The sequence below is a fragment of the Anas acuta genome, chromosome 24 (assembly GCF_963932015.1).
Source record: "Anas acuta chromosome 24, bAnaAcu1.1, whole genome shotgun sequence".
NCBI classification, from domain to species: Eukaryota; Metazoa; Chordata; class Aves; order Anseriformes; family Anatidae; genus Anas; species Anas acuta.
In genome coordinates, this window is record NC_089002.1 from 6,245,232 (window position 1) to 6,258,308 (window position 13,077).

A 13,077-nucleotide genomic window follows, 5' to 3' on the forward strand; every position below is an offset into this window, starting at 1 on the left:
GTGTTCCAGTTATGGTTAGGTTTATTATTATTATTCCCAAAATACTTTATCTTGATTCTGCTTCCATGACAAGGTCAGAGCAGGGAAAGCAAGCACAGAAATATGAACTTCTAGGGTCAAATTAGTTGGTTTGCTATCAGGTCTTCTGGGAAGGGCTGGCACTGGCTTGAGCCAGCAGGTGGAGGCGACGGAAAATCAAAGGAAAAAGGTGAATGGCATTGAAATGATGAGGCTCCACCAATGCCACATGCAGCAAAGTCTATTTAACAAGGACTGTGGTCAAGGTAGCAGGGGAAAGTAGAAGTTGTTTAGGACATTGAAAAGAGGTTTGTTTGATTTTTTTTTCTTTCCTTTTCTTGTTTTCTCTCTCTCTTTTTTTTTTTTTTTTTTTTTTTTTTGTGGTTGTTTTATTTTATTTATTATTCTTATTATTGTATCTCTGGATTTTATTTTATTTTTTTTTTATTCTACAATAGGTAGTTAGAAAAGTCTGGAAGAAATTTTCTCGAACCTTCTTGTTGGAGGGGGTAATCAGAGGAAGAGAGAATTGCTTTTCTGTGCATAGTAATATTTTTAATGTTTATTAATTCTTCTATTTAAAGCTGCAGAAGGGATGAAGTTGGTATCTCTTTCCTTTTGTGTTTGGTCTTGGAGCTATGAGACAGGAGCTTGTTTACCAAACTCAATTTATGTAACCAAAGAAACTGCCAAGCAAATAGGTTTCTCTTCATTCAGTGAGACCCTGAGTTACTCTAGTTCCTGCCACTTACAGCTTTTTTTTTGTTGTTGTTGTTTCTCTGCCTTCTTTGCAAATGTTTCTTCTTGTGCCAGTTGTATCCTTTATCTCTGATGTTGCTTGTGAAGAGTTTTAGTGGTATTTACATAGGAAATGTCTTTTATAGCTCCTTTTTCCCTGTAACTCAGTGGTGTCTCAGCCTGTAAATTCAGGGACTGCTTGGTTTCTCATCAGTGCAGCATGAGTGGGTACAGTAAAGTGAAAAATAGCAATACGAAGACTTAAGCAGCTTTCAGGATTTAAACTTTATTCAATCCTGTATCCTGGGCTGGGCCTTAAGCTCAAGCCTTCTTTCCAGCTGAGTCAGACCTTCCTGACCTGGCAGTGCTGTTTGAATCCAAAAGCCTGGGGCTGCGGTCGGTCCCAGCGGTGCAGCCCTTCTGCGTGTGCAGCTTGGGGGAGGTTGGGGAAGGAAGCACCCTGCATTGCTGCAGCAGTCTGGGCTGGAGAAATGAGTTAGATAGTAAAAACATTGGGGATGCATTTGCATATCTTACATACCTCTCAAATCATTTTAGCACAGAGGGGATGGATTCGCTGCTCACGTTTACCTTAAACTGCTTTGGCTTCTCTTTTGGGAATCTACTGGAAGCTATTGCTGCCTTTAAGGTCATTTGTAATATGAGGCATGCTTTGGAGAAGCAAATGGTCTGGGACTGTTTAAATGTTCTTTTGTAGAAAGGACAGAGCCTGGACAGGGTGTCCAGATTTCAGAGTGCCTACAAGGTGCTTAGAAACAGGGGCTGCTTTCCACAGCAGCAAGCTTCCCACCTGTTAATTTCCAAAGCCTAGCTCAGGATTATTTTTTTTTCTTACTTCTATCCCCTCTCTAATGACTGCATGTTTCTTTATTAAAGCTTCCTGTGGTGTGTTCATTATAATTTGTCTTATGAGGGCCACTCACTGAAATGCACAAACACTTCAGCAGCCTGTCAGTGCTCGGCTTTGAAGCCAGCGCGGAGCTGAATACCATAGATCTGCTATCTTAATTAGTACAAGAGGTTACAGAGATGTTAATGCCTGATCTTGCAGGGATGACAGAGAGGATTAAAGGTTGTGGGATCAGATGCCTGTACAACAGAAGGGTTGTGGGCACTATTTTCCTGTGCTCAAGTTAGCAGGTTTGGGTGGGTGAGCTTGTTGGTGCTGGTGTGAGTTAAGGCATATGTGGGCTTGGGAACAGGCAGGAATATCTTTATTCCTTCATGCTTTAACGGTATCAAATTCCACTAAAAAATACTTGAAACAATGCCTAAGCCTTGGGGCTATGAAATATCATCTTTCAAATTTTTTTTTTTTTTAAGTGGCCTTGCTGCTGGGATTAGGAAGCTCTGCTGGGTACGGGCACATGGCACGCGTCTGCTTGGCTCCTCTTCCTGCAGCCAGCAGGGCCGTGGTGACCTGAGTGCTGCCCCTGGCACCTGCACAAGTCTGTGAGACAGCAAGCAGAAATATACTTTTCCATCACTTTGGGACAAACTGGAATGTGTGTTTCCATAGCACTGGCATGCTGAGTAGCACAGGTGAGAGGGGTGGAGAGGAGGTGGTGCCTTGGGAACCCCAGGGCTGCATGCAGGGATTATGCCAGGGAGAGGGCGTCTGCAGCATTAGCCCACTGCATGTTCTAGTGCCCGTTACTGGAAATCATACACTGGACAAGATGTACCTTTTGCAGACCTGTTCTCCCTGGCTTTGCCCAATCTGTTCTTGTGGTTCATGTGATGAAATTCCTGAGACGCAGATAGAAGATCTCTGTAACAGCCACAAGCCTCACTTGAAGTCCTTAAAGCAGGCACTGTGCAGGCATAGAATAACAGTGATATTTGTCTCATTTATAGCTCTTGGGTTTCTGTGTTGCAGTACAGCATTTGAGTCCTTGGCCTACATTGCTTCCATGAATGGTCAGTCCATGCCCAAAATGTCCATAGTTTCAGGTCCTGATTCTTGCAGTAATGTCGTTGTGGCTGAGTCTTTCAAGATGTCTCTATATGTTGAATAACACCCAGCATGTCTAAAAGTACTAAAATCTTACTGTAATTAACTTATTGTATGTTATAATGTTTCGTGTGCCTCCTTGGCGTGCGGAGGATCTCAGATCTTTGATCCAGAGGTGGTGATTTATTGGGCAATTACACATCTACACACCATCAGTCATGCTAGAAAGAGGCACTGTGATCTCATCAGTCTGAGAGAATGTGACATGGAAGGACTTTTATCAAATGAAGGGGGGCTGATGGATGGAGAAGTCATAGAAATATTGATTCAAGCCAATATATTATCTTCTACATTAATATTGTGCAGACAGTAGCGAATAGAGACTCTCTGCTAGTGTTGGTACTCCCCCCCCACCCCATGATGAAGAATTGCCCTTCTGTGAAGTTTCACTTCAATGAGGAATGATGTTTTGGAGACACTAAATGATTCCTTATGGAAATTTTAGTTGTTGCATTATAAAAAAGAAATGGGCAAAATGCACAATTGTTTTTCTTGCATTATCAGGGAGGAATGGTGTGAGGTGATGTCTCTGAAAACAGCACAGTGTGGGTCCTGGCATCGCTATGTGATTACAAGGGTCAATCAGAGGTAGCACAGCCAGTGATAAACCGTAGGAGTTCTCTCCTAGATCCAGAAGTTGTGGTACTTTTCTACAGGGGCATTAAAAGGAGCAGTGGCCCAGGCCACCCACTTGTAGATAAACCTTACTGCAGGGCTTAGGCCCAGGTGATGAGTAAGGAAAAATGAGATCAGGAGAAAAAAAATACTGTTTAGTCCTTTTGACTTTCTAAACAACAAACTGCTCCAGAGTTAGGGTCAGAAAGTTTTATGTGACACAGGCTCTCCCCTACTATTACTGCTCCTTCTTAATTTCAAGGTCATGATGACTGACGCATTCTTCCTGCTGTCTGTTGCAACCTGTTATATTGTCTGTATTAATGTATCAATGGAGTTCCTTTCATGTTCATTAGGCCCAGATGGTGATAAGAACTACTCTGCTTTAAGTTACCTTCTTCCCTTTCCTCCCAGGCCTTTCCTTTCCCACAAAGGGAAGAGAGGGGGAGGATTACTCTTAGACCAGAGGCATTTATATTGATGCCTGCCTCCCGAAGTCAGTAGTAGGATAAGCAAATAATGAGGCTAATGTAAGAGACCTTGACTTGTGTTGACAGAAGAAAGGGTGAGCCACCTTGAAGCTTTTATGTTTTATTTGGGATCAGGCTGCTTTGTACAGGATAGAGTACAGCCTTAAAATGTCAGCTGCTGATGGAGATGATCTTTGCTCTGCAGACCACACATGTCCAATAACTTTGGCACAGATCACCCATCCCCACTGAAGAGAGTCAGTCCAAATGCTACAGGCTTTGTGGGAGGAAAAAAGATTTCTGCTAAGACAGAGCTGAGGAAGGATGTACTTTCCCTGGTCCCCACTGGAGGTCACTGGAACATTGTTTACTATTGTCTTTCAGAACAAAGGAATTGCAAAGCTGGTGTTTCATAAAATTAATGTTTTAAATTTTCTAGAGATTTTATCATTTTTACATATGAAATACATCTCCAAATTGCTCATAATCCCTATGTGTAATATATATTTTCTAAATATTTCTTATGATGTGAGATCAGCACAGTCTTTATTTTACAAAAATTATGAATTAACTGATAGGAAGTCCAAGACAGGCTTCTGCAATGAGCTGTCTGTGCTCCAGCTCTTTTTACCATACCCTGATGAAGGTGTCCTAAGTGCAAAACCAAAACCCGAGACATTCCATGTTCACCAGCAGGGAACCTAAATGTTGCAATTTGCCAATCATTTTATTGTGTATACATTACTATATATGCTGGAAAGATGATGAGCAGTTTAATGTTCTGCAAGTGCCACCTGATTAAAATCAGCTCAATCCAGGGAGGTGAAGAACTTCTCTCTTTTTTTTTTTTTTTTTTTTTTTATTCTTTCTGCCCTCATGCAGGCAGCAGTGCCTGCTCACTCAGATTTGTGGCAAGTCTGCTCAGCCACCCCTCCTGTCCTGGGTGCAGACCCCTCATGCACAAAGAATCCTCTGCGTTTGCTGCCGGAGGAAAAGCAGATGCTAGGCTAACAGGATCTAATTATCAGTAATAAGAAAAGTTTGGCAACTAGTCACAGAATCAGCAATAAAATGAAACAAAGCTTCTTCTCAACCCATCCATCAAAGTGCGTGCAGTTGCTGTTAATGACAGACTGAATAATAATTACTATTAACTAAAAGGATCCATTTATACTTCTCAGTGATATTTAAAGCCAAGAAATACAGACTCCTGACTTTTGGGTGATATCCAGCTTTGAGATAGCACTGGGATTTATATTTTAGTCTTTATATGGAAAGTGCATTTGTAATTTTTCAGCTTATGGCAAATTTTGCCATTTGCTGTGGGGTTTGTGAGAGTGAGCAGCTGACCGACTAGGGCAGTGGTGAGTCTGCTTGGAAAACGTGTGGGAGGAGCTGGGGATTTCCATTACAGATGAAGATACTTCCTTTAAATCTGTTCCCACAGAATGCTGATGGACCAACAAAAAAAAAAATCCTCCTGGATCATTTCTGAAATAGAAATGCATACATGAAAAATCTTGGAATGCAGCACCTTCCACAACCATTTCTGGTAGTGAAAAATGGGATGTACTGCTGAAAAATTGTTGAACCACGATTTAAGCTGTTTGCGAGCCCATGAAAAACAACCTGGATTTGGGGTGCGGGCATGGGGGCGCCGTGTCCCTTCCCGGGCTGTGGCTGGGCCTCGGCCTGCTGCAATTTCTGCCTGCGCTGCGCAGGGGCGGCCTGCTGACCACACGAAGGCAATTCTCTGGGCCAGTGATGGTCAACACGGGAAGGATTTTAGCAGCTGAGAACACGTCCCTCTGTTCTCTCAGGGAAAAGGTAGTTGAGGAAATTCGGCTTTTGGGGAAAACTCCTCCCCCAGCGCGGGGGAGAGGCCGAGGCCAGGCCGCGGCCCGGCCCTGAGGGGACCCCTGGTGGCTGCGGCCTCGCTCTCGGCGACAGAGGGCTCCTGGTATGAAGACTTCAGAGAAGTAATGCTTGATTATGTTTAGTGAGTAATTTTCTGAACCTAAATAATAGGTTCATCTTGAATTGATGATGAATACAGGGACTTCAGGCCTGGAACACAGATTTGATTAATGCATTAAAATGATGAGGTACTTGCTTGGAATAAGAATGTGCTTCCTGATCAGCGCTCTGAAATATGCTGTGACTGAGGGGGATCCTCACTGAATTGTTGTCAACATGGAGCTTTTTGTGGGTTTGGCTCTGCCAAAACCCCACTGCAGGGCCTGAAGGTGGAGGTCTCTGGGGCTGCCCTTGTTCGAGCCTTTTGGCTGAATTGGGGGGCAGGAAAGGCGCTTGGTGTTGTACAGTTGTTCTCAGAAGTGTTCAGGTGCAAGTGAAAATATGTGTTTGTGGCTGGGAAAGGCTGCTGGGTGGTAAATAGCTGCAGTTTGTGGCACAGGAGGTGAGCGTGCTGGGCCTGTGGGCCTCCTGGCAGGGAGGCTGCAGCGGTGCCGTGCCGGTGTTGCGGGTGGATTTTGCTGTGTTTGCCGCTGTGTAATGCCACCATACCTCCCTTTGTGCTTCAGGGTTCTCCTGTCCTGAACCATCCTACGGGATGAGCGTTCCTGCTTAAATAGGTTTGTTGTTTCCAGTTATCAAACATGGGGAGGGAAGGATAAAAGGCTGTCACGTTGTGGGAAAGATTTACTGCAGCAGAATCGAAACCAGGGATAGCAGGATTTAGCCCTAAAAAGAGAAATGGTTTCAAGCAGCAGAAGTGGCTAGCAGTTTGTGCGTCTTTGTAGAATTGCAGTCCAGGCAGGCTGGAAATGTGTTGTCAATAGCCAGGTGTCCACCAACATGCCAACAAAATGTCCCTGTAATCAGACCATTTATTTGTGAAATTCATCAGCTTTGATATTCAAAACTGCCTAGTAGGATGTATGGGATCCAAGCAAGTCAGGAGGACACAGCTCTGTTTACAATCTGAGCCTGAACTGCTTCTCGAGCAGTACTTCTGCTTTACTTTGTTTAAAAGCTATTCTTAAATGTTAGCTTTAAAACCCTGGAGCCATATAACTTTACTGTGTTCCCAGGAAAGCAATTAAGAATGTGTGTTAATAAGAAATCAAGTTGTTTGTAAATTTTAATGGTTTAAAAGATGCCCTAGGGAAATCACCAACAAATAGGACACTTTCATATGGAACTTTGCTAGCCAAGCAGCTCTGTCTATGTTGTAGATGTGATCAATTAAGAATTATCAGGAGAAAAGGACATACTCTTTTAATATAACATGCATAGCCAGGAGGATTTTCTAGCGTAAAGATTAGGGGCTAGAAGGAGAATGTGCTTTTGTTTAATCTCATCCCCGCTTAACTAAAGAGGAAACTTACTGTCTTGCTATCGCCTCGTTGGCAATGTAGGAAGCAAACCCAGGGTGGAGGTGCACAGTGATGGAGAAAGTTGCATTCATGTGATGTGTAATGACCGAAAGTGGATTTAAGTCTGCTGGTAGCCAAACGGCATAAACTATATTCACTTGACTGTAAGCACTTCTCAGTAGTGTGGGTCTGTAAAATATTTACTGGTAGCCTGACAACACCTCAAACACTGATGGAAAACATCCAGGGTGAGATGCATCAATTGGACATCAGTAATGATTGAAGTCTGTGCTAGCTTCTCTCTGCAGTCAAAGGAGAGACAGATACCTCCGATAGGGCAGCAGATGCAAGTTTTAAAATATGATGAATTGTTCTCTGGAGGTGCTGCTCTTTCTCCATTGATTTCTCCTCCCTGTTTATTTTAGACAATTGACATCTCCTTTCAGGTGAGATTAATCCTTTCCTCACACAACTTCACTGTGGGAATTTTATCATTCTCTGAGCAGGCTGTGTGCTGTTCCGCAGTGGTAGCTGGCTGTGTTGCGGGTGCAGGCGGTCATTGGGCTGGATCGGGTTGGTGTGGTTTCAAGCAGCTTTGAGCTGGTGATGCAGTGGGGCAGCTTCTGGTTTGTGCTGGTGGAGCAGAGCGGGGAGGTGGCCTGAAGTGGTGCTGTAGCAGCCTGCACTTGTACAGGGGGGCTGCTTTGCTTGATACTGTGTTTTTGCCCATGATAGTTAATCCCTGCTCCTTTTTGATGTGCTTGCTGTAACACAGTCTGCCCGCTGAACTGATGCCGGCTGGCACAAGGTAATGCTGCATCCTGTCACTGGTGTACAGTGGGCTGAAAAAAAAAGTGAATATAGTCAGAAATTTAGATGCTAAAACCATTAACCTCATTTGTTTTTTTCCTTTCAATTCATCATTTCATCATTTTAAGGCCCAGCTTGTGCTTTAAATAACCTGAGGGCTGGCAACACTGCTTTTATTGTGGCTTGGAGACAATCCTGTGAAGAAGTCCTCTTAGTTTCTGAATGTGCTAATATCTGACATATGCAAAGAGCGTGAGCTGAGGTTTTCATACCGCCTTCGTAGCTGAGGAAAATATTTATGTGACAGGAATAGCAGATAGAGCTCAAGGCAGAATACTTGTGTTTGAGGCGGGTGAAAAACGGGGGAACTGACTAAGTGACATCAGTCTTTACTGTTATTTGGGCATGTGATAGCTATGTGGTATCCATACGGCTGAATTATTGTTGTTTATAAGAAATTCATGGAACTACATTTAGTTTTCTGTAATGTATGTCTACACATACATGAAAATCAACAGAAGATTTCATTACTGCTGTGACATGTTCCTTCCAACTTGTTCACTCCTGTGATTATTGCAATTTGTTTCTCCTGAAATTTCTGTACGGTATGACAAGACACCAAAGTTATGGTGAGTTACACAAAGGCCTCCTTTGCATATTAAAGACTTTGTATTGTCACTTGACTAAATTTGGGAAAACATCTACCACTGTGAATGTCATTAGAGAGATGAATTCCAGTGCTCATTACTGGGGTGCTGTGACAAATAGGTGGAGGAAGGACTATAAAGTGGCTGCGTGCTTTCTTCCCAAGCCTTGTCGATGCTCATTTCACTTCCCTCCATCTCTAGCAGTCTCAATCCCTTGATAATAAATGCAGCTCGCATATGAACAACCCCCCAGACTGATTTCTCTCCACTGGAAGAAGTGATTTAAAAGAACAAGAAAAGACACTGAATGTGTTCATTATTGATAATCTTAAAGATTTACTGTGGGCTTTCAGAAAAGCTGCTGCTTTAAAGCAAACTGCTTTTATCTCCTTTTTGTTTGTCTAGTTGGCTTTTGTGGGTTTTGTGGTTTTTTTTTTTTCTTTTTTTCCCCACTTGGTAGCTAATGTAGGTAGAGGCTTGAAATTTTTTTATTTTTATGAGGGAAATTTGTATGCTTCTGTTATCAGTGGGCAAGCTCCCTGGGATCCGCATGAGGGAGTGTTGTGCTTGCAGCAGTGTGCACAGTGTCAGACCTGGCTGCAGGTCCTGGGGCCACGCTGTGAGCTCAGCAGCTGGTTGCCCTGCTCGTGGAGAAGGGGCTGTGATCCTGCCCGTTGGGCATCAGGCTTCTTTAAAGCTTTCTGAATTGTAAATATTTAAAACCAATAAAAATCTTGGCAGAATAATGGAGAAATCTGCTCGGCAACCAAAACTTTTCAGTCTGGTCCTTCTGAGCCCGTGTGGTAATGCCTGCTGCTCTTTCTCATTTGTGTTTCCCCGTGCTGTTTCACAGCACCTATTTGGGGCTTCAGGTTAAAATGTTCTTCACGTGTTGTGGTATTGGTGTGCATGAAGCCAGGAGGAAATGGAAGAGGAAGTGGGAGTTTAATTCAGATGAATTCCCAACTGCTCCGTGTGCTAGCTTAGGAGAAGATGTCGACAAGGTAATTATCACAGCGTTCTGTTCTGCTGCTTCCAGCTTCCTCCTCGAGGGAACAGAAGCAGTTGGTGCAGCGCAAGAGATGGGATGGCAGATGGGAGTCAGGTGCGTACGGACTGTGCTGGAACCTGGGAAACCAGGAGAATGGGAATCCATACTAAAAAGCCACGGAACAGTGAATTTCTCCGTTGGGTTCTGACCTTTCTCAGTGCACATCAAAGGGCAGAGTTAGTCACCCAGTGCTCGGAGTCATTAGATGTTAGAGATGTTTCAAGTACAAGGTATCGAGCCAGGAGGCGCAGACCAGATGTGCTCATTCACCTCTATGCCCTTCAGTCTCCAGAAGTTCCAAAATTTCTAATTAAATCTGAAAATAGGTTCGGGGATGAGCAGATGGCATTAGGAATCAGGAGGTGTGAATGAGCTGCCAGGGGGACGTGAACTTCTCACCCTCATAATCTGTTGATGGGCACAGTGAGACCTCGGTGCTGTCCTGAAATTGCTGGCTTTTCGGAAGGTTGCTGCCAGAGCCAGGTGAGGAGCTGGTGGAGATTATCACGGGGAGAGCAGGTGGGTCACAAGCCTGGGCTTGATTCTGTGCAAAGCGTGCTTGTTATTTTAGAGTAATTAGGTTTCCTATATGGATGATTGTCAGGAAGCAGACGGCACTGACCCCAAAGGTCCGTGCAGTTGGAGAAGCATCAGCTGATCAATGCCTGGAACAATCGGCACCTCCAGTAGGAACTGGTTCACCTTTTCCCCTCTATCTGGACATAAGCACCCTGAACTTGAGAGCATTTGTAAACAAACTCTCCAGAAACAAAACTGCAAAACCAAAAAGGGAGGGGCTGACTCTTGTGTGTAGTGGGGAAGGAACATGACAGCCTAATAATTTCTTAGCTAAGATGAGGTGTGCAGATGGATACTGCAACAGCAGAGCAGGGAAAATTTTACCCTAATGTTTAGAGCAAGGAAATAACTTTGCTATCCTCTTTTCTGGGAGCAAGTCACCTTTCTGATGCTTTATGAACAGAAACCAGAACTGAATGAACTTTGTTTTTTGCCCTAAGTAGCTGGAATGAGCCAGGTAATTTATGTAGAAACCGGTCAATTGGGTGCTATCGTTCAGTTTTCTAGAGTGCCTCTGCCTTCTGCAATGTGCTATTTGCTTCTGAAGCAAAAGATATTTCCCAAAGGTCTCTGAGCATGTGTAGCTGTATTTCATCCCAGTAGTTAATTCAACAAAGAATACTGGAACACAGAGTATCAGAAAACATTTTCTCTGTGTTCAGAAAGCAAAACCATATGCTCAAACCCCATCATCAGTTCAGAGGCATTTTAATAACCTCATACTTCACCAATCAGAATAATTAAACAGGCTCATTATTTAAAATATTCATTGTGTCCCGATTCCATGTTTGGCTTTCTTGGTCAATTTGGTTCTTGCTAATCTGGGGGAAGGAAAGAATGTTCTCTAGTACTTAATTTGCATTAAAAACACTATAATTTGTAAGTAAATTGGAAAGCTTTTAAGTGGAGAGGGAACATCAGTGACTTGACAGTCAAAGCTCTCCTTTGTTTTTTCAAGCATAATGTTCCAGAAAGATGCTCTTCCTTTCTTGGAATTACATGGCAGTAAGAATGAAGCCTTGTAATTGTTCATTAATCTATGGTTATTAGGAGACTGGTAGAAGAAAGCACCAGAAAAGGAAAAACCCGAAGTGAGTAGCATCTTTCCTCTGATGCCTCTATTAGAAAAGGGGTTTTAAATTTTATAGGTTATGTTATGGGAGGGGGACGCTGTCAGAAGACCCCCAGCTGGTCTGTGCAGTCGAGGCTGGGGAAATGGCAGAATTGGATCCATTCTTGGATCCAATTTCTCCTTTTTCCCTATGGCCAAGCGTGCAAAACTTCCTTTTACTGGTGAGCTGATGGGAGAGGCCCATGAGGCCTAATAACTAAAACTTGGCCAAAAGGAATAAAAAGGTATTAAAAACACTTCCCTGTAGCTTAATACAAAAAGTTCCTCCTTGATCCTCATCATGTATAAATTTTATATTTTCCCTATGTCACCAACCTGACACAAAGGAAATATCTTACTGGTTTCATGTGAAAAATGACCAAAGTGTGACTCTACTTTTCTTCCTTTTTTTGGTATATCTGATTGCATGGATATTTTTGGAAAAGGTCTTATCTGTTATATTAAAAATGCTGCTTTCTTTGTTGCTTCCACCTCTTTATTGAGGAGGAGGGTGGAGGAGTGAGAACTGCAGTGGAGAAGCTTATTTCAATGCAAATCTATCGTTGATAATTGCAGTTTTAAAATCTTCTCAACCTCCAGCTGAACAATGATAAAAGAATAATGGCTGTGAATTATTAGCTGTTCCACTTACCTTCAAAATAGTTCTTACATTGTTGTGATACTTGAATGTATTTATTTTTGTACATCTTTTGTTTAATACACATGTGGTTCTTGGGGGTTTTATTATATTTTTAGGACCTGTATGATAATTTTGCATCCATATTTTTGCTATGGGCATAGGAGGCTAAAATAATTGATTTTCTTCCATGCTTCTAAAGTAATCAGATCCACTTTGTACATTATTTTGTTTTGAGGCTGGGATAATGCACCAAATATGTTGGTATCAAAAATGATCTAGGGAAGTCTAACAGGGTACTTTGTACTGCTTGAACACTTTCTGGGTAGGTATTTGCAGAGGTGGGCTTAATCCTGAGCTGCTAAGCTGCTTGTCACTGAAGTCCAAATTTCTACCAGCTGTGGATATTGTGATGAGTGCAGAGGGACTATGAAATGCAACGGGAGTGAGGTGGTAGCTCTTTACACCCATCATGTATTTCTTCTGCATATCAATGACCCTACAGGTTGTGGCATGGAGGGGCCTCAGCCAAGGGGAACCCTGTGTGCAAATGTCTGACAGTTCGGATCAACTCCTGAGAATTTGGTTGCTTTCAATTTGATTTTTGGATTTCTTGATTATTATTTTTTTAATGTTTGTTTTAATTGTAGCCATGAAAATTATTACCCTGAAGTAAAGGGCGAGGAGTTCTGAATCGCACTAAGTGCAGAAAAAGCTAAGGCTCCTAAATGTATTCTTCAAACCACAAAGCCACAAGCTCTGCTTTTTTTTTTTCAGGCCTAGCGATAACACCTTTCCCTCAAATCATAGTCCTGGTTGTAGCAGGCGGGTGCTGTAACTGATGGCTGTATGGTAGAAGAATGGCAAATCAAGATGGATAAGTTTCCACCTGTCTGAACCGACAATTTATCACCCTAACTCCTAATGGATCAAGCACTTGCTAAAGGAGGGTAATTGTTTGGATGTGAACTTGGTTTTCTGACGTAAGGGATTTATGATGTGTCAGGTTGTGGACATAAAGTATAATA

The 13,077-nt window shown here is 42.8% G+C and overlaps 1 long non-coding RNA gene across 3 annotated transcripts in view; it reads left to right on the forward strand.

Moving 5' to 3' along the window:
• The first annotated feature begins 212 nt into the window (after positions 1 to 212).
• The window catches only part of LOC137844039 (uncharacterized), a 162,827-nt gene continuing 149,962 nt past the window's right edge, over positions 213 to 13,077 (forward strand). For all 3 annotated transcript variants that reach the window (XR_011089778.1, XR_011089777.1, XR_011089776.1), the window contains exon 1: positions 213 to 326. This is a non-coding gene — a long non-coding RNA (uncharacterized lncRNA). The remainder of the gene's footprint in view (positions 327 to 13,077) is intronic.